The following is a 25,038-nucleotide window of genomic DNA, read 5'->3' as shown; positions in this document are numbered from 1 at the left end:
ATCCAGGTTTTTTTTTCAAAAAACTTCTTTGGAAAGGAGTTTGTAGAAGGATCTCTAAAAAAACGCAGATGAAACTCTGGATGAATTCTTATTCATTTCGATGAAATTTTTTGGAAGCCCAGAACGAGTCCCTGGAGAAATTTTAAGGGGAATCCCTGGGAGATTACCTGAAAAAACCTTAGAAGAATTCATGTAGCGGTTTCCTGGATGCATGCGCCTGAGAGAACTCCTAAAATAAACTCTTTTGGAGTCCCTATCGGAATTCATGAAGTTATATCTTGTAGAATCCCTAGCTTAGCTTAGCTTAGCTTAGACTGACTACACATATCAATGGTTGCTATTCCGTGATTGACCGAAGTCAGTGAAAATGCACAAAGAATCAACTAGAAGTTCGGCTGGGATTGGCCATAATCTTCTTCAGTGTGCATAATTCAGTGCCTCTATTTATACAGGGTCAATAACGGCGCCGGCCACGTCCTTGCAGTCAGGTGGGATTGGGGGAAGGAATGTTAGTGTGTAACCTTTGCTATTCGGAGACCGTGTTTGCCTCTGCATCTCCGCAAAGGTTATTGGGAGGGATGTTTGTTAATGGGGAGGATCGTTGGGACACAGGATTCACTTTGATAAGCGATTAGACCATGATAAACGATTATTTGTGAGATATAAATATACTTAGAAATATAAAATTATCGATTAACATGAAAAATTTTCAAATATGAGAAAATAATGCCGTTACTTGAAGTGACGAACCATTCAAAGTTTGTTGAACAAATAGCTAAGAGCAACATTCCTACAGGATATTTTACTCAAATTGAAAAAAAAAATCGATTGGCTAGACCATCACATAATATTCTTATGCCGACACTTACAGTGGCGAACCATTCAAAGTTTTTTGAATAAAATAAACGTTTTGCAAGTCTACACTTCTAGCACAGACCAAACCATTCAAAGCATTTTTTTTTATGTATAAAAATAAAGGTAAGTGATTTAATACAAAAAATATAAAACAATAAAGTTATGAATAAGAGTTTATGCCGACACTTACAGTGACGAACCATTCATAGTTTGTTGAAAAATCATATATATGTAACGATTAAATGTGCGGTCATACATATTTTATAGACTTGAAAAAAAGCATGAAACGAGCTCACCGATTGATCCTTCATCCTTGATTGAGCAGCCACAATACACTTTCAGCTTCACTCGTGTGCTCGGCCATATAAAAGCACTCAGAAAAAAAACGCGTCACCTGAGAGGAAAAAAAAAACTGACGACTTCTCGGGCTTTCTCGACGCACTGCCCGACAGAAAAGAACGCGTCACCCGAGAGGGAAAAATAATGACGATTTCTCGGGCTTTCTCGACGCACTGCCCGGCAGAAAAGAACGCGTCACCCGAGAGGGAAGAAACTGACGACTTCTCGGACTTTCTCGACGCACTGCCCGGCAGAAAAGAACGCGTCACCCGAGAGGGAAAAAAACTGACGACTTCTCGGACTTTCTCGACGCACTCTTCATGAAGTTATATCTTGTAGAATCCCTAGATGAATTTCTCCAGGAGGAAATTTTCGAAATAATTTGTAGAACAATCTCGAGAAGACTACCAGAGAAAATATATTTTGGAGAAATAACTGGAGAAATATCTAGAGTAATCCTAGAAGAAACTGTTGTATTGTTACTTGGAGAAAGCCTTAACGACATCTCTGCATAAATCCATGTTGAAATATTCCTGGATGAATGCTTAGAAGAGTCCCCGTCCAGACAGAAGAAACAAGATCATAACAAAGTATTGCTCTGATATGATTTTATTATATAACCAGATGTTGTAATACATATACCGTTAGTAGTTAAATTAACAAAAAATCTAACAAAATTTACACTAATATATAAAAAAATAAATATAGAACATAACAAATCCTTTTAAAACTATAGCAATATGATTACGAAACGTGTTACAGACATGTTACAACATAACAACATTGTAGCAAATTTTGTTCAACACTTTAGCTGTTATTTACGATCAAATTACAAATGTAATGTCAAAACTATAACAAATGTTGTAATAAATTTATTACAAAAAAATGTGTTAAGTTAAGAACAAAGCCATCTTTATAACAAAATTATTTAATCTTCTGTTATTCTTAACAGCTTTTGTTGCAATATATAATAATCTTGTTATGTGATTCTGGTCGGGTATCTGAAAGAAATTTTGAAGGAATATCAGGAAAAGTACCAGAAGAAATTTCTGCAAAAGTTCCCTGAGGAATCATTGAAGAAGTTTCTGGAGAAATTCTAGTAAAGATTTTACTGGAGGAATCTATGGAGGAATCACTGGAGACATTCCGGCAGAAACTCTTTCAGAAACTCTTGGCGAAATCCCTGTAGAATATCCCTGCAAACATTCCTGGAATAATCCCTGGAGGAACTCCTGTCAAAATTTCAGAAGGTATTTCTGAAGCCTTATCGGAACCGGTCTGGTAGCAAACAAAATTTCTCGAAGACTTATTCAAACAGACTCAAGTCAGAAAAGTTAACAAACTTTCTTTATCAATCCTACGTGTTTTGCAGACGAAATTCTACACGTTCCGCTCTAAACCAACTCGATTTTTAACTTTTAGAACGTTTAATTTCCGGATTTACAAAACGATGAAAGTAAAATTCTCCACTTTCGCAACCTAACCGCTACTTCCGCCGCTGCGTTGTATGGGAGACAAAGTGTGACTTAACCACGAATTAAAACAAAACACTACTTGAGTCGATTTTACACTGGTACAAAAACGTCGTAAGTAACTGATTGAAACGGCTTATCATTTTGTCATACATTTTTTGTGGGAAAATTCAAGCGATATACACGGTAAAAAATGTTAAAAAGAGGATTTATTTTTAAAACAGTTTTAGAAGAAAGGTTGTGATTCTTCTTAATTAACTTTCTCAATACAGTATGAATGTTACTTACGTCGATTTGAAAAAGTAATCGAGATTTGTTTTTTGGAGGAATCTCAGGGAAACCGCTTGTGGAATCCTTCGAGAAATCGCTGTAAGGATTACATGATGGACATTGTTACATAATTAAATCAAAATCAGTTCTAATAACAAAGGCTGTTTCAAATTTGTTTCAATTGCAAACATAATTATAACACAATTCGTAATAAAAAATCTGAGGGAAGTTGCTTATACATGTGGACTTTTATTTATTTAAATAACATAACAAACTTTGTTATAATTCAGTTATGGATAATGGACAAAATGAGTAAAATTTGTGTTTTGTTTCATTTTTGTTTAAATTATAACATATTTTGTTTCAATTTTGTTTAGTGCAGAGGAAATTGTGTTATTTTATCTACTAATAAGCCAAAATTATAACATACTTTGTTAGAATAAAAAAGCGCCAACTGAATAACAAAATCTGTTACAACTCTGTTGTAATGCACTGGTCAGGTAACTCTATCTTTAACTGTATACCTCTCTTACTCTATGGTCCCTTCAATATCGAGTTATGGAGAGTTGACTGTTAGATCATTTTTTCATAATTTGGCTGTAACGGAAATGATATTCTAATATAACATTTTTATGCTGGGCCGGTAAACACGCAGTTTTTCAGCTAGACCAAACTAAGGGGCATGAGTTCGAATCCTACCAGTCGAGGATCTTTCCGGTTTGGAAATTTTCTCGACTTCCCAGGCATTCCTCTCCGTTAATAACTGTGGAAGTGCTCATAAGAACACTAAGCTGAGAAGCAGTAGGGGTGTAACGCCAGGTATATGGCATGGTGTCCATTTGGAACTATGATGTCGCATGATGGAACAATATGATGGTCTGAAAATGTCCACATCGGACCCTAGCGGAACCGGTACCGGAATATTCCGAAAAACCGGTCAAATCTAAATGTTGGTCCTCTTGATGAAATTTGAACCGTCGTCCAACTGCTCAATATGATATACGCCAGTTCCTTCTGGAACAGGTTCCAGGTTCCCTTGTGCCCTTGTGCCCAAAATGGCCACACTGACAAATAATGTCCAGGGTTCCATTCTAGAGTTTCATATCTCTCATATAAAGCTAGAAGTACAAAAAATCGGTTCAAAAATGGATTTTAGTGAGCGTTTCAAAGTCATGAGTCATTTTTTACTCTTAATGCATGATGTGTCACTTCTTTTGTAGCGCCGCTTCCTAGAGGTCACTGGGAGCTCCTTTTAGCACAATCGATTTCAGAAGTTAGGAAAAGTCAGAAAATTTCAGATTTCTATCTCTTTTCTCTACAAAGTTACAGCACATTTACCGTGCCGATAGGCCAAAAATGACCCCAATGCACAAGGAAGGTTAAGTAAATAATGGTATTTTGGTGTTTGAGACAAAAATGAATCTATGACATTTGGTCGAAAGACATTTGGTCGAATGACATTTAGTCGAATGACGTTTGGTCGAAAGTACATTTGGTCGAACGGACATTTCGTCGAATGGACATTTGGTCGAAAAGGTTTAGTTGAAGCAGAAAGCAAACGATATTTGTTCGAACCGACATTTCGTGAGAAAAATAGTACGCGAGTCTAAATAGTATGTAGCATTTTGTCGCTAATATAAGAGTGATTGAAAAATTGAAAAAGTATCAGCCGTTTTACCAACAATCTATATGCGATTAGCAAAACTTTGATATTCGATTTGATGGACGCTCTTCCAAGGTGTTAATCTACATCTTGCGTTTTTTTATGTTTTATGCTGCTTTTTCGTTCAGGCATATTCTGAGATTCGAGATAAGCTGATCTTAAATGGAAACAAGAAAACTTTGTTCACTTCAGCCAGCTCGTCTTCTCTTACCCGAAACATAGAATTAGCACAGTTTTCATTTTTAATAATCCATAGCTTCTACTGCAAACTCTGTTATTCACCCGAGGTCATCAACACTGTCAGCTTGAAGAATGTTATTAAGCTGGAAGTCACAATAAGCCAATTGACCATAAGTAGAGTTCTGATTTCCGCATTCTTATCCACGTCCGTGAGCTGCAAGACCCGGCATTCAAAGAAAGATCCCGAGCACTCTCTCCGAATGCTTCCATCAGATGAGCTGATCTTTATTACGAAGAACGATGATATTTCAAAAGAATAATGAATGAAGAAAACATTATGTTTACATCGTTGTGTAATAATATAACTTGTTGAGCAGTTTTTCAAAGAATGATGATATTTTAAAAGAATAATAGAGCTAAATATTTCAGTCAATGTACAAATAAAACTACTAAAAAGTACATTTCAATAGTCATTGAAATCCTCGATTTTGGCATAGCTTCAAATTTCAAATAAAAAGGTGTATTGAATTTAAAAATAAGACTACATAAAATGTCCCATTATTTATTCAACAACAGTTAATAAGTCAGCTTTTTTAAAAGAATACGTTATCTTATCAACTTTGCAAAACTTAGGAAACAATAATCAATTTTACAAAATGATTCCGTTCAACTTCGACCAAAATAAATTTTCCAAAGCCATTCGACCAAATGTCTATTCGACCAAATGTACTTTCGACCAAATGTCATTCGACCAAATGTCATTCGACGAAATGTCCTAAAGCCGACAAAAATGTGTTCCGCAGTGTAATCAATCAAATTATGCTTATAATTCTACAGTCAACTCTCTTTAAGTCGATATTGAAGGGACCATCGAGCAGGCTTGATAATTCTCCTCATCATCATCAGAGTTCGGTGACATACTCTAGAGCAGCGTGCTGCCAGTGCCTCTTTGCGAGGGAGCCAAAAAATGCTAAGCAGCGAGGCAACGAAAAATGAGCGAGGAAGATGCAGCACAAAAAAAAACCGAGTTAAATTCCATCAAAAAAGGGTGCTCTCACAACTCCCCGAGGACTGTCTGTTCGGGCGGCAGACTCGAGAGTTCGTTTGAAGTGTGAGTGATGGTGAGCATCGCAACGAGAGAGAGAGAGTGTCTGAAAAAATCCTCGCATTTTTCTGCACTCTCACTCGAATCGCTTGAGGATCTGTGTTGAAAATTTTGAGTTTATTTTTTTCTCCTCAGAAAAACGGCAAAATCGCCTCCTCTTTGCCTCGCAGAGGAGTTTCTATCAAGCCTGCCATCGAGTTGGGGAGGTATTGAGTTATAGAAAACATGACCAGTGCAAACGCGATCCAAGGGACCATCGAGGTATCCATAAAAACCAACATTTATTATGGTTCTCTAACTCGATATCGAGAAACCAAATATGGAGTAAGGGAGAGTTGATTGTACTAACTTTTGGGGGATCCATAGGAAAAAAGGGGATACTTTTTGAGTTCTTTAAAACATTATAAACGAAAATCTACGAAGAAGCCCTTTGGAAATCAATGGAAGAATCATTAGAGAAATGCATAGGAGAATCTTTAGAAGAATTGTTGAAAAATATTTCAAAGAAATTCCGGATGGAATCACTTAAGGCATTTAAAAAAAAATCTGGTTGAATTGTGGAGGAGTTCCTCGGGAAATCCTTGAAAGAATCACTAGATGAAAACTTGAAGGTAGTAACACTTAAGAGATACTTTAGGCAAATACTCGAATAAATTTCTGAGAAAATTCATAAAGGAAATTATAAGAAAAAAAAACTGCGTAATATTAGGCGTAATGTCCCGAAGGCAGTCTAAGAAATAATTATATGGTCAGATTCCCAGAGGAATGCTTATTAATTCTCTTGGGTATTTTTTGATTCCTGTTTGGTCTCCTTTTCAGCACTGAGGTGTCAGTTTCTATGCTCTACGCACTCAGTCGCAACCAGCCCTGTTAAACTGAATTATCAATTATTGTTAACATTGTTAGAGTTACATTTCACTCTTGGGAAGTTCAACAATCACTAAATAATCAAGCATCCATAACACAGATGAATGTGCCTCTTTTAATCCCGTTATCATCCGCCCGTTGTTATTTTTTTTATTTAAATTGTAAATTACACAACATGATATCTCCTAAATGAAAGTGCACTTTCCTCCAATTGTTTTGATTGCGCACTTTAAATTCGAAAACTCCCTCGCACACGCCGACTATAAGGCCACAAGAAAAGCAAAAGTTCAAACGCGAGCACGGCAGTTTTCCTCCAACGCGATTTTCCACTCAGTCAGCCAGCCCACCGGATTCAATCCGGAGCAGCGCAAACGTTTGACGGAGACAATAGAGTGGAGGAAACACAAGTTTTGATAAGTTTTATCTCACGCATTCACTCGCATTTTTATTATAGCTGGTACTCGTGGCTCCGAGTTGAGGAAAGTGAAATCTTTTCTAAACTATTATTTGCACAGTAGCTGTGGGTACAATGCTTATTAATCCCCGCCTTGTAAAATCTTGTCTCTGCAAAGTGCCCCTAAGGTACTCGCTGAAAACCTTAAAAGACCTTAAGAAGAGGCATTTTTTTTTATCTCAATGACAAGACAAGCGCAGTTTGCTGTTATTGTTGGCTGAGGTTCCCACTTTTGTTGTGTGGAAAAGGCCTTTGTTGGATGCACTTGGCCTTCCCGCAATTTGAAATGCACGCACGTGGCGCATTGGTGCCAGTGCACAATGATCCGAATCGAAAATTTAGCAGGAAATTTGTAAATGCTTGCTCTTTCAGCAAAGTTTTAGAAATTACCCACAAAATTCCTCAAACACAGTAGTTTGATTCAAAATGTAAGGGGAAATGTGAAACAAAGAACTAAATGTGAGGAAATTAATAGTGCATTCTTCAAAGTTGTTCATAATAACATTTTCTAAAAGTTTGCTGTAAAACGAACCCACAATTTTTTTTCCAAACAAAAAAGTTTTGAAGGAAGTTTTTAAAAGTTTTTTTTTTAACCAAAATAGTCCCGGGAATTAGTTTTTTTATTCTTTCCTTGCAGTGAATTCTGGTGCACAATTTTAGAGAATTCCGAAAAACCTTCAGAAACTCTTACGCGATCATTCCTCAGGTTATTCAGGCATTTTTGCTCAGATTCCCCTAGGAAAAGCCTCAGGAATTCTTTTTGTTATTCTTTCAGAGATTCCTCCAGATTTCCTATCAATTCTCTCAGAAACTTTCTCTGAGATTATTTTAGGAATTCCTTCAGAGAGTTTTCATAGATATTCCAATTATTCTTACCGGAGTTATCTGCGAAAAAATCTCTAATGTTTATACCACAGCTTTCAAAGAAATCCGTCTAGTTATGTTTCCTTGAAACCCTGAGAGGATCTCTCCAGGTGTTCTAACGCCGACGGTTGCAGGTTTCTTCCAGAACTTGCTCTATGAATGTCTCAACACTTCTAGAAATTCCTAAATTGCTTTTCCAAAAGCTTTTCTGTAAATTTCTCCAGCTTTTCATCGAGGGATAATTCATGCAATACTTATATCTTTAATGTCATTAGTAATACTTATTGTAATCTAAAAAAACTCAGAAATATCATTACAATCAGGTAGAATACCCTGATTTCTCTGGAAAATCCTTATGAAAACTCTTGATTCTTGCTTGGATTTATTTGTTATTGGATATTGTTTGGTCTGTGTTTGGTTCTTGTCTAGTTTTTTCTTTTGTAGCATGAAGACTTTGGCTCCTATTATTAAGACACATGAGTCTATTCAGACCATTGTGCAGCAGTGGAGCGAGCCAATGTTCGAATTGCTGGAAGCCCCCGGTGGGCGGTTGGTTGTTGGCAGGCGCTCTGGGAGAACCGGTAGGCCTCTTTTTTGCCCGCCCTCTCGTTCCTCTTCTCGAACATAATTATTCGGGAGAGCTCGAGTTGGTCGGTCGGTCGGGGTCTATTGATGCGCTAGAAATCAGGTTTCCTTAGAGGTAGCCGTTTCACGGATGATGATATTAATAGGAGCAACACAATGTAGCTGCAATAACTTGTTCGCCCCCGTTGAAGAAACAAAAGGGGGTAGGCTGTGAGGGGGGTAATGAAATTATTGCGATTTTATTGTACACTTTTCGCATTTGAGAACATTCGAAATAATGGGTCAGAGATGATTGAAAAGGCGAACCATAATGCGCCGAGAAAGACCGACCAGATGGACCGGTTACCATTTTGTTTCCACGCGATTGTTCAATTGCGAATTCATGTACTCGTTTGACAACTGCTTTTTAACTGGAAACCGTGTTTTGAAATTAATTGTTGGGATTTTAAACTTTCCCACAGTTCATTATCTACAGTTTTGCCGTCGCCTAATGCTTTTTGCTAGTTAGAAGATGTGCCCAACGATGCACATTCAAAGGTTTATCTAGATTACGAAGTAATGAGTATTGGATAACGCCAAAATAATGTTTTCCTATGTAAACTTCGACAACTGAATTGAATCGGGTCTAAGAAGTCGACTAGTCAAACTTTCATTCAAAGCTTTTCTCATTAAATCATGTCCGTTTCGCTACACACTTCATGATATAAGATTGTAGTGAATATGATCAATGTTTTTTGACTACACTTAGAGAATTGATCCCAATAATACTTCAACACTCTGAATTCTTTCTCGTCTTCTTCCAAGAAATACTTAATAGTTGATGGAGTAGATGGTTGGGATAAGGAAGCTTGCCTGCTATTAAATTGAAACGATGCACAGTGGCGGGCCTTCATACAAAGGTCGGACAAAACCTCAAATACGTCCAAAATCGCTTGATAATGGTAATTTATTAGCTAACTGGGATATCTGATATCATCCCGTTGGAAATAACTGTCAAATTGAAAATTCGATTTTCAAGTGAAATTTGTTCTTTTTTTTCATCCAATCGAATAAAAAGGCTATTATTACAAAAAAAAAGTTTTAATGCAGAAATTTGTGCATAAACCTGGAATAGAGATACATATTTAAGTTCCTTTTAGTAAATTCAGTAAAGGTTTAATCAGGTTATGACGCATCATACTGATTTGAATCATGAAATAGATAAATTATAATGGAAAATGAAAATTGATTTTTTAACTTCAGGGGCAAAAAGGGGCAAGAAAAACTATTGCATCTCTGAAAGTAGAGATAATTTGCTGCTTCATAGTGAGTGACTCATTTACCCGAAACACTTCACATAAAACGAACGAAACTTTGAAAATTTATCAACATTTTAGAAGAAGATTGTGATAAACATTTTTTGCTACAAATAACAACTCAATGTGTTAAAAATGATGTAATTGAAGTCCAACCAATGGCTTAAAACTACACTTTCAAATGAAACTTATTGAGCTTAAATCGGTTATGATTTCATTGAGATACAGCTGTTTGAAGTTTGATAGGTAAACCATAATTGATAAATTGTAAGCAGTCCAATTTTGCTGACTTTCCCGCACTTACGATGCTGCCAAAAATCGAAAACAAAACAGATTACTCTCAAATTTTCAGGAAACGTCACCAAATGATATAGAAGTCTATAAAAAATATTTACAAATGATTTGAAAACATGAATATTTGAGGTTTTGTCCGGCCATGCGCCACAGTGGCGATGTTTCAAGATTAAGACAAAAAGAAGGAGGAGGGTAACACACTTGTAAGCGTTTGTAACTAAATATTATGTATTTCTTTCACTACTGGACTGCGAAGTGCGGCGTCATAAGTGTGAAAATGCGAATAAAAGTGCGGGATTGCAATCATGCGAATCATGCTGGTGGGTGCAGAGGGTTTATTCTTTGGACTGAGATGAATAACCCCGCTGAGTACACCGACTCGATTTGATGCAATCGCACACTTTTATTTAACACTTTGTTCTTGCTCTTGTAAAAACTTCTGCGATAGTCCAGTGATGAAAGAAATGCACAATAAAAGAATTTGACACCAATCCCGAAAAAATGTAAGTAAAGAAAGAAAAATATGAACAGTACCTTATACAAAAATGTTCGCCCTACAATTTTTATTTGAACATTTTTACACCAATATTTTAGCTTATCAGAATCTTGACATATATAAGTGTAAAATTAATAGTTATTAAAGCTACGGATGTATTTCAATTTTTTTTTTCTGTCAGGAAATCCTTGATCCACGCAGAATAATTTTGCCGCCGACATCAATCTTCTGGCCACAAGATCGTTAGGTACAGAATGTTAAAAAAATTTATCAGCTTCAACTATCGGATGGATTTATAATAAGATTTTGTATCGCCCGATAGCTCTTTTCTGCTTTTCACCAACCTTCTAACTGAAAAGATTGAATAAAATTCGTTACTAGTGACACCTAGCGGCTGAATTCTCAGTTACATTTTTCATCGCCAGATAGCTCTAGCTGTCGAACAACTTTGCGGAAATCTTTACAATAGTTTGGGCCACCTAGCGGATGTGTTTCGAAACACATTTTCTACCACAAGAAAACCCATGATTTGCTAAATAGCTTTGCCAAAGACACCAACCTTCTAGGATCTTGAGATACAGACGATTAAATAACATTTGTTACTGCCGCCATCAAGCGACTGATTTCTCAAACAAATGTTCAATTCAACAAAATTTCACTTATGAGATGTCGCAAAAAGGCCTTTTACGTACAAAAGTGGAGGCGATATGCGTGCATATATTATGTGATGTATAATAACATACAATGCGAGTGTATAAATATCCTTCCGAACTAACCAGTGATTTTATGCGACTTAACTTATGATAACAAATGTTGATTTGACAGCTGTTACGGATTGATTCGACTTACTTTGTACGAGTGTACGAGACGAATCAAAGTGTACAAATGAACTCAGAATAGAAGTGTTTTATGCGAGGAAACTCATCAATCTGACGAGTTTATCCACGGTGTTTTGCGGGTTTGATGTAATTAGTATGAATAAACGAGTTGTAACATGAACTTTCATGCGATTTCTGGTTGTCTGGGATAGCTCTTGCTCTGCTGAACAACTTTACCGAAGGCTGTTAAGATTATTTTTTGTTACAATAAATGTTAATTTTTGAATTTCTGTTGATTTACGTTGAAACACTGGATAACGTATAAAAGTCCCTAAGCCAATGGATTACACAGCGTAACAAAAATGACATTTTTGCGTGTCTCAAGAATCAAATTATGTGTCTCTAGTAAATTTGGGGCTGCTGAATCTGATGCCGTTTTCAGAAATGTTCCAGCACGTCACAATTTTTAGCTACAGGTCGCCAAAGTTGCATAAAACACTGGTTTCATTGATGTTTACATAGAAATTAAACAATGATTCATCATAAATTTTTGGGATCTGATCTAATCCACCAAGCATGCAAAATAGGACTTTAACTTACATTTCAGATATAATTTGGTTGAAATTGCACGGTTAAATTTAGATTAAATCGATTGTTTCAACATACTTGCAGTCTCCATACAAAATTCTTTGTTTCTCTTGTATGGTAAAATACAATACTTTTCCAAACCAACAAAAATAACGTTTGAGCATCGGAAGTATTATGAACTTTGTTTATAAGTATTGTTATACACATAAAGTTTGAGTTCTGATGCAAATTAGGCAAATAAATTGCCATACAAGCTGGACAACTTGCATGCAAGTTAGCTGAAATAGTCAAATTTAGCATTTTCAACAGCCAATATCTCAATAACTAGACGTGCTATGATATTTCTGAAAATGGCAATGAATTCAGCAATCCTTAATTAAGTTAATAGCGGTATTTTGGTGCTTGAGACAAAACCGTGTTCCGCAGTGTTACCTGCTCTGTTCTTGTCCAAAGTTGATCAGCGTTTTATTTTGTATGGGAAATGATTCATATAACGGACACTTAAGGCCTCAGTGAAGTAAAACTCATCATTAAGCATATAACATAAATCATTCTGTAAGATTCCTCCACGTTATCGAGCTATCGAAACACTTAACTTTCGATTGGTGGGTGAACATTTTGATTCCGCAACATGAATAATTTAAAATAAATATAAATGTGTGGACTTTTCACGATTCTTATTCCGGACGCCACCTCACGTTTGCCTCATATTCCGGACATTTTGATTCGAATTCCGGACAGCTCAAGTAAAACGTAGATAGAACAGCCAAATGATAAATTGAATTTGTTAAACCACTAAAGAGATGTCGAAGGCAGTTGGGCATTACAAGTTTCAATAGATATCTATGGAAAATGCTTATTAAACAAGCCTCGAAAGTGAGAACTTTTGATCGGCAAAAATTGAAACATTTCGTGTGAAATGTTTCCCATACGAAGTAGAGCGTCCGGAATTTGAAGCTGTCCGTAATATGAATCAAAACGGTATCTACAGTATTGGACAAAACATTTGCAACTTTTTCGATTTTCCATACAAAAAGACCAAGATATATCTCAGTTATTTATGGACCGATTTGAATGAAATTTTGGCAGATCATAAGTCATAACTTGAACTTTAACATATATTTTTGAGTGATTTTTCCAATCACAAGTTCAAAAGCAATAACAGTTTGACTAAAGTGAATTTTTTGATGATTTTTTATAAATGAAATAACTAAACATATATAAGGGATAGCTTTATGGTATCTTCAGCTAAGTTGTATATTTTAACGAGATAAATAAGTTCGCTGAAAACAGTTTTTGTGTAGGGCTATTAGATTTTGAGATAAATAGTTTTGAATTTTTCGTCAAAAATTACACTTTAGTTAAACCGTTATTACTTATGAACTCGTGATTGGAAAAAAAACACTCAAAAATATATGTCAACATTCAAGTTATATCTGATGTTTTGTGAAAATTTCGTTCGATTCGGTCCATAAATAACTGAGATCTAGCTGGTTGGTCATTTTGTATGGAAAATCGAAAAAGTTGCAAATGTTTTGTCCAATACTGTATCTTCATATTTCTCGTAAATGAAAGCGTTCATCAAAAAAAAATATTTGGTAGGCTGATAGTCATTATCATTACGTACAACCGAAATAGTTAGAGAAATAATTCGTTAGATGCATTTCGCCATACAAATGTATTTCGCGTTACCTTTTAGTGATTTAGACACTAGCGGATGTGCGTTACTATGTGGTGAGTAGCGAATCAGGCCATGCATGTGACCCATTCCTTACGTTTTTTTATGTTTGGATGTATTTTCCCAAAAGGATGAATGGATAGTTATTCTGGTCCTTTTAAAGTAGAGTTACATATTTCTCAGGAGTACATAAATGCACTGTTGATAGACTCACACTAAAAATCTCAATCAATACGCTCTCTCGTGAGAGCAAACTCATTAGAGATCTGCTTCGCAAATCTCACGCTTGAGATTTTGATGCAAAGTCAACTCAATCAACTCAAACCGTAACAAATGATTCAGTCGCAAAACCCGGCACAAACTCGTGAAACCCGAATGTTGTTGTTTACGTTAGAAAGGATTAATATAATTTTACCAGACTAACAAGAAATTATTGCCGTGTGTGAGTAAACTGTGGAAATACGAGACAATGAGTCAAAAAGGTGAGCTAACTCATCCATGGTTTTTTGACTGCTGAGTTGCATGATTGACAACTCACTCATGAAAAATCTCAAGCGTGAGTTGTGAGAAATTAAGTTTTTCACAATACTGCATAAATATACTTACGAATCTCCAATCAAACCGTCTCACTGCTCATCGGAATCCTAGTGTGCTGCGCTAGTAGTAGGCTCACGAAAATTCTGAAGGCGCGCCACGGTGATCTCCTGACCGTTATTATCAGAAAAAAATCTCCATCAAATCTGTGCGCACCAGTCATGCCACAAATGTTTTTCACAATAAACTGATTTTTTTTTTCATAGGCTCAAGTGCTTCAAGTATGATTTTTTTTCGTTTGGTGAAGGGTCATAGCAGCTGGTGTGCTTTCACTTTACAAGCACAGTTTGCGATAAAAAAAGTTTACAAAGAAATCTTCAGTTTCTGTAGGATTCAAACCATATTATGGTAGGCAGACCAGCAGTTAATCAACAGGGCCACAGTAAAATTTACGATTTTCCGGTAATCAAAACTGGAATTCAAATTAGATCCATGAACAACTCTGTTTTAATCATATTTTTTTATATCTCTTTAAAATTCACGGGTTAGCTTGAGAATGAGTTAAATGATTTATACAATTTTCTCACTATTGTATTTACGTGTTTGTATAATCGAATAGACCGGGAAACCCGAAGGAAAAATTGTAGATTTGTGAAAAATCTAAATGTAGTAATGTATACTACAAATGATCTAGAAAGTATAAACATTGTTCGGTTTCAATACCATCCTTACCGATTGCTTTTTTATTCTTCAATTGTTGCCTATTTTCTCTGCGCCATTTTGGTGTTCATCATAGTGCCGCTTTCACCTTTCGATCACCTCGCGTCCATCTGTCAAGCTGCTCATTTTCTTATCCGTGCACATTTCAACTCGTAGCAACTCGAGGCCTTTAGCTTAAGGCAGAAGAGAATCGCAAATAATTTTTTTGCCAAAAGCTTATTTTTGCATGTAACGTCGAGCAATAGTGTTACTTTTTCACACGGTTTTTAGATTTTTGAACTGATTTGTTTTGCAATCGGGTGTATGAGTATCTGAACACAGTTTGTTTTTATTTCGATGGGCCTTATTGTTATTGGAAACCAAATATCCGTCGCGGTAAACGCGCAGCTATTCAGCAAAACCACACCTTGGATTTGAATCTCACCAGTTGAAGAGATCTATTTGGGTTGGAAATTTTCTCGACTCATATGGCATAGAGTATATTCGTGCCCGCCACACAAGATTCATCCAAAACCGAAATGGTCAAGGAATAGAAAAACTCTCAAGTATAACTATCGAAATGCTCATAGAACTCTAAGTTGAAAAACGCAGACTCGTAACGTCGCAGGGACTAAACACCAGAAAGAAGAAGAAGGTTAATGAATAATGGACTTCAACAACCTCAACTGTATGGCTCAATCCGGATTGGAATTCTATACAAAACAGCACGTTATTACGACCAACACTCTATTACAAATTCGGATGAAGATTCTCGTGCAAAAACTGTGGCATAACTCCAACCGCCAAAAATAACGGATGTCCAGAAGTGAGTAAAGCAAGTACAAAGCGTTAGATGATTAACATGATCGACTTGTTCGCAATCGTGAGAGGGCGTCTCTCGCACAACAATGCGTTCCATAATCCAAGACCGAAATTTTGTTGGTTGAGTTTGAGTAAAGGGGAACTCGCAGCAGAGCAGAGCAGACCGAGAGCCAACTTCACAAGAAAGATAAAAGAATTGCGCGAACATTTTTGCCTTTATTTTGGAAATCATTATCATATCTGCCCGTTTCTGTTTTATAGGCTTTTCAGTGTTACTTCGAGTGGAGCAGCAAATTGAAAATAATTTAAGACAACAAAAGCCTGTGTTTCGAAAAATACACTCAACAGGCTGCAGCTCACTTACACACACGGTGCTTTTGTGTGTGCCCCCCAAAAAGTGGAGTTTTAGAGTTTGAGGCTGTGCTGGAGTTGCAGTGTCTGCGAAAAGCGTTACAAGTTGATTCGAGCAGGGAGAAAAGGGAAGCGGATTTACTGCACTGCTCTTGTTGCAGACAAGTGGAAAGAGGTGAAACAATTGGTTTGGGCTTCCCTGGGTTTTATCATCTGGCTTCTACATTTGCACACATCTAGCGGAACATGTGAAAAGAGGGCGGAGTGGTTAAATTTGACATCGAATCATCAAATGACGTAGACCGTGTCCAGTATATTCTCATAAAAATTCAATTATATGTATTGAAGAGCGTTACATTATGATTCACTTTAGAAAATATTTTAAAATTAATAATAATTGAGAAGAATTTCCCGGTCGATCCAGGATCTTTTCATAATGGAAATTCCCTTGACTTCCCTGTGCATAAGGTATCATCGTACCTGCCACACGATATACGAATGCGAAAATGGCAACTTTGACAAAAAAGCTCTCAGTCAATAGCTGTGGTAGTGCTTATTGAACATGGGCTCTGAGAAGCAGGTTCTGTTCCAGTGAGGACGTAATGCCAAGAAGAAGTCTATGAAATTCCTATTTTAAGACCCTTAGCAGTTACCAGCCCTGATTTCACTATCAGAGTACATGGAATATTAAGAAATTAAACGTATATATATAATATATAAGTGAATGAGAATAATATAAAAAATATATGAGAATATATTGGATACATGTACATATGTATCAATAGAGTCGATTCGATATAGTGGGATATGTTTCGATCTAAGTTTGCCACCCATATAATCTATTTCACATGCTCGCTTAAATTAGCTTGCACAATCTCTCACAAAAAGTGGGTTCACAGCGCTTTCAGGAGTGATTTTTATACAGAAGAATAAACTTTACAACAACAATAGCTACTAATTCTAATAAATTGTTCAAAAAGCTGATTACGAGCAATTAGAGATAGAAAAGTGCAAAATTTACCCCCAAAAGCGTACAAAGAACCCAATTTTCGTTACAATCCATACACGCAAAAAAAAGAGAAAAGAAAATACACATTTCACCATCGCAGCATCCATTGAAAACCCGCTTTTCCACGCCACCTCGCCGCCGGCGCCTTTGATGTGTGTTACAGACAGCAGGCAATCCTCACCACTCACTCGTATATAGCCTACTCTATACCAATTTCAGCTTACAAGTGTGTGAGAGTTAGGGTGTTCCAGAATAAGAAAAAAGAATGTCCGAAAAGTCATGGCTCAACACTAGTTTAAAAGATACTGTTATTTATAGCATTTTTATAGAACATAAAAACTGTCTCAGAGGTTCCGCCAGATTAGTTTATGAAAAATTGCTGAACAAAATTGTTTTAATGAAAATTGTGATATTTTCACGTTTTGTGCAGATGTTTTCAAAGCCTACAATTTTTCTATATTTTTTTCTATGAGTAATCTTGTGCAATCGTACGTTATTAGCTTTTGAAATATATTCAATTTTGTTCACAGTCCAAGCAGTGTCCTTTTCCGCTAATTAGTTTGTAGTAATTCAATAAAATCTAAACCATAAGGTGCGTACAAATACAAACATTGAAATGATTGCTGGGAAATAGTGCAGAACTCCACAACAGACGCTTAAGAAATCTCCTAATATTACAAAGTTTATGGAACAAATATGCGAAGTCCGTTACGTTTATGAATAAACTGAGATTTACCCTTTGTTCGACAATTCAACTGTCAAAATGGCGTTTCTAAAAAGGTGTTATTGGAAAAAGATGATATTTTTCTCATTTACTTATGGCGTTTTCGTTTATTGCTGGGGTGAACCAAGTTTCGCCCTGGGTCAGCACTATTAGCAGTCAAAACGTTTTTTTATGGGGCCGGGTCGGATCCGTCCCAGGTTCAACCCTACCACAACGAGGTTCGCTCTGCCGATATTTCGCGATCCAACCTGAGCGGGGACGAACTGTCAAAAATGGATTGTTTACATTTTTTTACAAAGTTAACGATCATATGAATAAATTAGTAAAAAGAGATGTTTACGAAAGCATTCAACATTATTCATTAGATTATTATTGAGACTTTTTTTGCCTTTTCGCACTCAAAGAAGTGAATTTTGATGAAATTTTTTGGCTGACAGTTCAAATGTAGGAATGACACAGTCAATTTGACTCAAATCTGGATCCATTTTCGTTCGTTTATTGCGAGTCGGGTCAGCTCTGACCCCAGCTTTAAAACCGAAAACGCCATTAATCTTCCTAATGCATTAAGAAAAAGTGACACATCATGGGTCAAAAATGACTCATGACTGAAATGCTCTCAAAAATTATTTTTTTAGCTTTACATCAAAGATATGCAATCGGAACAGAGCTTACTTCTCAGATAAGTTTTTATATGAGAATTTTTACAGTTATTTACTAAGAGTTATCTATCTCCAATTTTTACTTTGAGTATTTTTCCCGATATATCTCCAGAGATTTCTTAAAAAGGGGACGGTGTAGTGGTTAGAACACACGCCTTTCACGCCGAGGACCTGGGATCGAATCCCATCCCCGAGATAGTCACTAAAAATTTCAGTGACGTCTTCCTTCGGAAGGGAAGTAAAGTCTTTGGTCCCGAGATGAACTAGCCCAGGGCTAAAAATCTCGTTAATAAAGATAGAAAAAAAAGTTTCTTGAAAACATTAGGAAATAATGCTTACAGTACAGTGTACAGCGTATACTACAGATACAAAAAAAAAATCATCAAAAATCCTGCCGATAGATTTCAGAAGATTCTGCCAACACACATTGGGAAGAAGGTAGCAAACCGACGAAGAATTCTGTATCTTGTGAACGCAACGCGTAGCCCTTGAGAAAATACTTGCATCTTTTGTAAAATTGTCTAAGGAATTGCATGAAAGTGGTTCTCATGGCCATTTTATCCAAATTCCCCATTTTTATTAGGGTTTTAGTTGAATTTCTCACATTATATACAGGGAAACTGTGTATGAGCTATTGAAACAACGTTTTTCATACGGCAGGAGTGCAGATGTGAGTGCAGGAGTTAGACCTGGTTCGGTATCAAGCTCATCATACACGAGTTCCCCTATTTATCAAGTTTTGATAGGTTTTCTCATATTATATGCAGGGATACTGTTCATGATTTATTGAAATAATCTTTCTAAGCGATAACAGTCTGAAAAAGTGAGTTCAGGAGTTAGAATTGACCGCACGGACCATTTTCCCTAATTTATTATTTTGTTCAGGTTCTGATAAGATTTTCCATATTATATGCAGAGAAGTTGTGCATGAGCTATTGATGTATCGGTTTTCAAACGATAGAAGTATAAAGATGTGAGTGCAGGAGTTTTACTTGAACGCAGGGATCGTAATTATTCCCATTTTACACTATTTATTCATTTTATCAGATTTTCCACATAATCTGTGTCATATTATACACAGGAAATCGTTTTTTCACTAGTTCGTTTATATAAGGCTCAATCGCGTTTAACGCTTTACGGAGCCGAAATTCATTTTTTGTATTTATAATTTATTTACTTTTCAGTACCAAAATTAGTACGGGGGGGGGGGGGGTAGCCAGGGTACTCGTGGCAACTCGAGGTTAATGGTCACAATTTTGAAAGGGAAGGACATGGTAAGGATTGGGTTTAGGGTTCTCTGCAGTTCATCCGGGAGGTATACCGTGGTAGCTCTATTATCGTGTCATGAAGTTGGTACCAATTTCTTGCCGGTATTTGTCTGCCGGATGGCCAGGATCCTCAATCCAACCCAAAGGATAAAAAAGAAAAAAATAAGTTGCGCTCTGGAGGCGTCCATATCCGGGCACTGCCAAACTACGTGATCGATGTCATCGTAACCGGAACCACACCTATTACAAATATTGCCTGTGCATATGTGCATCTAGCGAGTAATGGTTGGACATAAGTCTTGACATAACGCGAATGGAATCTTGACTTACGTCCAAACCTTTCCACCAGGCTCGGAAGGAATCTCTAGGAATTTTGGAATTTTTCGGCCTATTAAGTACCGTTCTACATACCTACATCAATATTCAACAGTTATTTAGTGCTCATCTAGTTTAATATTATACATATTCGCCGTCATATAAGAGTAATACAAATATTGTATTGAGTTAAGACAAAAATAACGATTTTAGTAATTTGAATTGAGTAATAGGGTGGTACGCATGTTTTAAACCTTGTTATAAAGCATCCCCTTATTACGGTGAACCTAAAATTATATTTTAAACTATCGATTAGCGTCTGCTTTGTAAGTGATATTAATAGGAAATAAAGAAAATTTCATTACAAATAGCATTACTTGCGATGTTCATTCGGTGGCCGTCTTGCCCCATATGGGTGGCACACTTGCCCCATAGTGTCGAAAAATAGGTATTTAGGATGATATTTCAGAAGCTCCAAAACTAATACTTTTTTAAATTATTTTCTTCTGCGGGCATGTTTGAGATCATCCCCAAAGCGAAGTTGATTGCTGCCAGCTCAGCAACATGAACCGTGCAAGGTTTCCGAAGTTTTCGGAAGGCGGAAGAGTTTTCATTTAAGACACCGAAGCCAGTGGATCCATTGATACGGGACCCGTCAGTGAAATATCTCCTGTAGGAATCGACATTCTGGTACTTTGCGTTAAAAATACGTGGGATAGTTATACATCGAAGTTGATCTGGAATTTCGTGCATAGCTTGTTCCATGGTCAGATCGTAAGGACTGTTCATTTAAGTAAGTGGACACCTAAATATTAACATTTTGGTGTGAAAATTTTATAAAAACAAATAAAATTTTGTTTCAGTGTGTACCCAAGTGTTTATTTTGACATAAAAAAATTATAAATTCCAAGCGATGGGTCGAATTGACATGGCGACTCGCAATTTTTTTATGCACAAATGGTCTACAGAAAAACTGTCGTTCCGAGATTTGGCTAAAATCGCGAAGTGTCCAAATTGATTTTTTTCAACGCTTTGGCCAAAACAGATATTCCTGACGACGTACGATACATCCCAACAGAAAAATTTGTGAAAAATGATTTGTTATGGAAAGCAATTTGCTCCTGCAGTATGAAAATACTACATATTTCACCACGGGTTCAATCAACAGCGAAAATTACAGAACTGAATGCATTAAAAAATTGCTTCTGCCCATTTACTGAAAGCATACCATGCCTCCATTGTTTTTGCCAGACTTAGCATCGGCTCACTATGCTTCAGCTACTTTGGAGATGCACAGGAAGGAAAAAGTCGAATTTGTAGAAAAATGATCGAATCCATCAAATTGCTCAGAACTACGCCCCATTGAAACATATTGGGCAATAATCAAACGACATCTTAAGAAGGATGGAAGAGAAGCAAGCTCCATCGATTTTTTCAAGAAAATGTGGTCACAATGAACAGCAGCACAACGAAAATTTCCGAAAAAAGTTGTGCAGAACCTTATGGGAGGTATCATGAGAAAAGTAAGAGCATTCTCCAGCAATGCTCAATAAATGTTCAAATTTATGTGAATTTGGTCGAAATTACGTTGATTTCCATGTATTTTAGGTAAACTAATGAATTTGTTCGAAAATAAACAGTTTACTGTAAAAAACACGTGTCCACTTTCTTAAATGAACAGGCCTTATTCAACAGAGGAACTGTCATTGGTGAAGTGTACACGTGGAAGGTTGTAACATAAAAGACTTATGTCAGATGACATGAAGTAGAGATAGACTTTCATGAATTTTGATTGAGTATTCAGTTTGAGCATTTCTTCGAAGTTTTCGATAACGAGTGTGTTGCTTACTCCACACTTAATAAGTATTCTTAGGGAGAACTTCCAGAATCGGTTCTGTAGTGGTAAAACCCCTGCCAGAACCGCTAGGTCGAGTGCATACACCTTTTAGATCTCTCTACCAGATTCACACTAGATAATCGGGGCTTACTTCGGAGAGGTAAGATTAAATAATAAGGTGTGGATTTGTTGAGATTTTCGTAAAGACTTATTCTATTACATTTTCTTCGGATTCTTATATCGTTCCAACGATCCTATACATCGGTTTTCGGTTAACGAATCATTCGGGATTTCGCCCGATCACCTACACGCTAAATGTACATCACAACACCCTAAGGCGATACGTAAACAACGATATTGAATTCGTTCCAATTTAATCAGGTGTCAGTTTGCTGCTGAGAGAAAACAGAGAGCCATACTCTAGAACAGAGTGAATGGTTGTTTTATACAGTTTTATGAGGTCATCCGGGTTAGCACCCCCCATGTTCCGGTGATTGTTCGTAGAAAATTGATCCTTTGTTGGCATTTTCCCGTTTAATACCTAATATGGGTTCGCCAAGTGCCTTTTGAATCAAACCAGACCCCAAGGTACTTTAAAGTCAAAGACTAGTCGATGTCTGTTCCCAAAAGCTTAAGCTTCAGTTGGGCAGGATTCCGCTTCCTAGAAAATACAACCAGTTGAGTTTTTTGCGGCGCAAACTCGAACCCTAAATTTCTAGCCCAAGTGGATAGATTATAAAGGGAATTTTGCAATGGTCTTTGCAGGATTTCCGCTCGTGGACCCTTCATAGAGACCACAGCATCATCTGCAAGTTGTCTCAGCGTGCATGGTTCTTCCAAATAGTTGTCAATATTTTTAACATAAAAATTATAAAGCAAGGGACTTAGGCATGAGCCTTGGGGAAGACCCATATAGCTAACTCTGGAAGTTGTCAGTTGACCGAGAGTGAAGCTCATGTGTTTTTCTGACAACAGATTGTACAAGAAATCATTCAATATTCCAGGTAGTCCACGATTGTGCAAGTTTTCTGACAATATTTCTATGGAAACTGAATCAAAAGTGCTCTTAATATCCAGAACGACTTAAGTCAGTTGCTGATGAAAACAACGCTAGACAATCGTTTGTTCTTTTGCCCTAGCGAAAGCCAAATTGAGTACTGGAAAGCAGTTTGAATCGATTTAGTGATCGAGTCGGGAAAGGATCATTTTTTCTAACAATTTCCTTAAGCATAACATAGCGATCGGGCGGTACGAATTATGATCAGACGCTGGTTTCCCAGGCTTTTGAATAGTCCTGTCTTTTTGACCTGTCCTTTTTGACCTGTCTCCATTCAGGTGGAACAATGTTGTGTTCCATGAATGAGTTGAACAGGTCAAGCAACCGTCTTTTAGCGATATTAAGGAGATTTTAAAGATGATTAATAAATCGTTTATATTCTATTGAAATATTTTTTTACGTGGTCGGTATCATGCTCATTTTACCCGAATTCTTCACGTTTTCAGGTTTCTGATAGGATTTCTCACACTATATGCAGGGGAACTGATAATGACGTATTGAAAAAACATTTTTAATCGATAATAGTCTGAATAAGTTGGAGCAGGAATTATAACTAATCGGTTGTTACCATGTTCATTTCACCCAAATTCCCCTTTTTTATAAGGTATTTGGTAGGATTTCTCATGCTATATACAAGAAAGCTGAGCTCTTCAAATAACGTTTTCAAATTGATTTTAGTTTGAGAAACTGAGTGGTAACAGTGGTAATAGCACGGATCATTATTATACTCATTTTGCCCAAATTCTTCACTTTATCAGGCTTTTGATGGAACTTTTTATGTATACAAAAAAAAATATTCAAAAACTAGTACACTTTAAAAGCATCTGTACAAAACTTCAAAATATGACAATTTCTAACCAAAAATCTCCATTTTTGATATATCTGGCGGAGTCTCTAAAAGTTTTTTTAGAAGGTTCGTATGTTCTACAAAAATGCTATAAAAATAACCATATCTTTAATTCTTTCGAACATTGATTATTTCTGTTACACCCTAGCGAGAGTGCTTTTCCCAACTACCTTACTTGCACCATCAGTGAATGATGTGTTTATTTCTCTTCTTTGTTTCTGTTCTCCCCGGAAGGTTATCAACACCAATCTCTTCGGTATCGTCGTCGTCTCACCGCTCCAAGGCGTCGCCTCCTGTGCTGCTGAATTGCTGTCCAGCCAGGCTTCGTCCGACCACGTGCATGTGTGTTGGTTGGTTGGTACCGCGCCATAGCTATTGCTGGATGCTGTGAAGATTATCAAAACAATCCACCCGAGAAGATTCGAAGGGAGTCCGAAAACGAGTTTTTGCGCGGCGCATCCCTCCTGAAGAGAGATCAACGAGCTGCAACCTGAACGGATTTCGTTAGTGTGTGCGGCGGAGGAGTTAGCGAGTGCATGCCTGCCTGTATTAGTGTGAATCCTGCACACCTGACCGAGTGCATTCCCGAGTGTGTTGTTTTGAATACGGCGGTGAATCCGAGAAGGGTTCCCTCCGAAGAAGAGCGTGGATATAGCGAAGAAGCGAAAAAGTAGCCCACCCGGTTTACGTTGACCGTATACAACACAGAGAAGAGTGTGCTTGGTGTGTTAAAGCATTAAATCAGCATCCGACCAGAGGCTCGTAAGTGTGTCGTCAAAACAAAAACGCGTGTGCAAAAAAAGAAGAGTAGCGTGATAAGGAAGGACGTGTGTAGTGAAGATTATTGTGCCTAGTATACATTGCAGTTGGTATAGATTTTGCGCATTCTACACACACCGGAAGAACGTGACATCGAGCGTCTGAACTGCCGGCATTGTAAAGGGTAAGTTTTGCATCAGCACCGATTATAAAGTTTCATTCAACCCTTTTGAACGAAAATATGCAGTGTTAAAGGGATGAGTATTGAAGCTAGGAAATTGTTCCTTAACTGAGCGTTCATTGGAAATACGTTATGCGTGGAAAAGTGATCTCT

At 37.0% G+C, this 25,038-nt stretch overlaps 1 long non-coding RNA gene across 1 annotated transcript in view; it reads left to right on the top strand.

The window, feature by feature from the left end:
- The window catches only part of LOC5569685, a 30,277-nt gene extending 5,500 nt beyond the window's left edge, over positions 1 to 24,777 (top strand). Inside the window, exons 2-3 of the long non-coding RNA XR_002500340.1 lie at positions 16,140 to 16,404; positions 24,180 to 24,777. This is a non-coding gene — a long non-coding RNA (uncharacterized LOC5569685). The remainder of the gene's footprint in view (positions 1 to 16,139; positions 16,405 to 24,179) is intronic.
- Positions 24,778 to 25,038: the final 261 nt, after the last annotated feature.

This window comes from Aedes aegypti, chromosome 1 (assembly GCF_002204515.2).
Source record: "Aedes aegypti strain LVP_AGWG chromosome 1, AaegL5.0 Primary Assembly, whole genome shotgun sequence".
Lineage (NCBI taxonomy): Eukaryota > Metazoa > Arthropoda > Insecta > Diptera > Culicidae > Aedes > Aedes aegypti.
The sequence above is the reverse complement of the archived record's forward strand: the minus strand, read 5'-3'. Positions and strand labels throughout refer to the sequence as shown.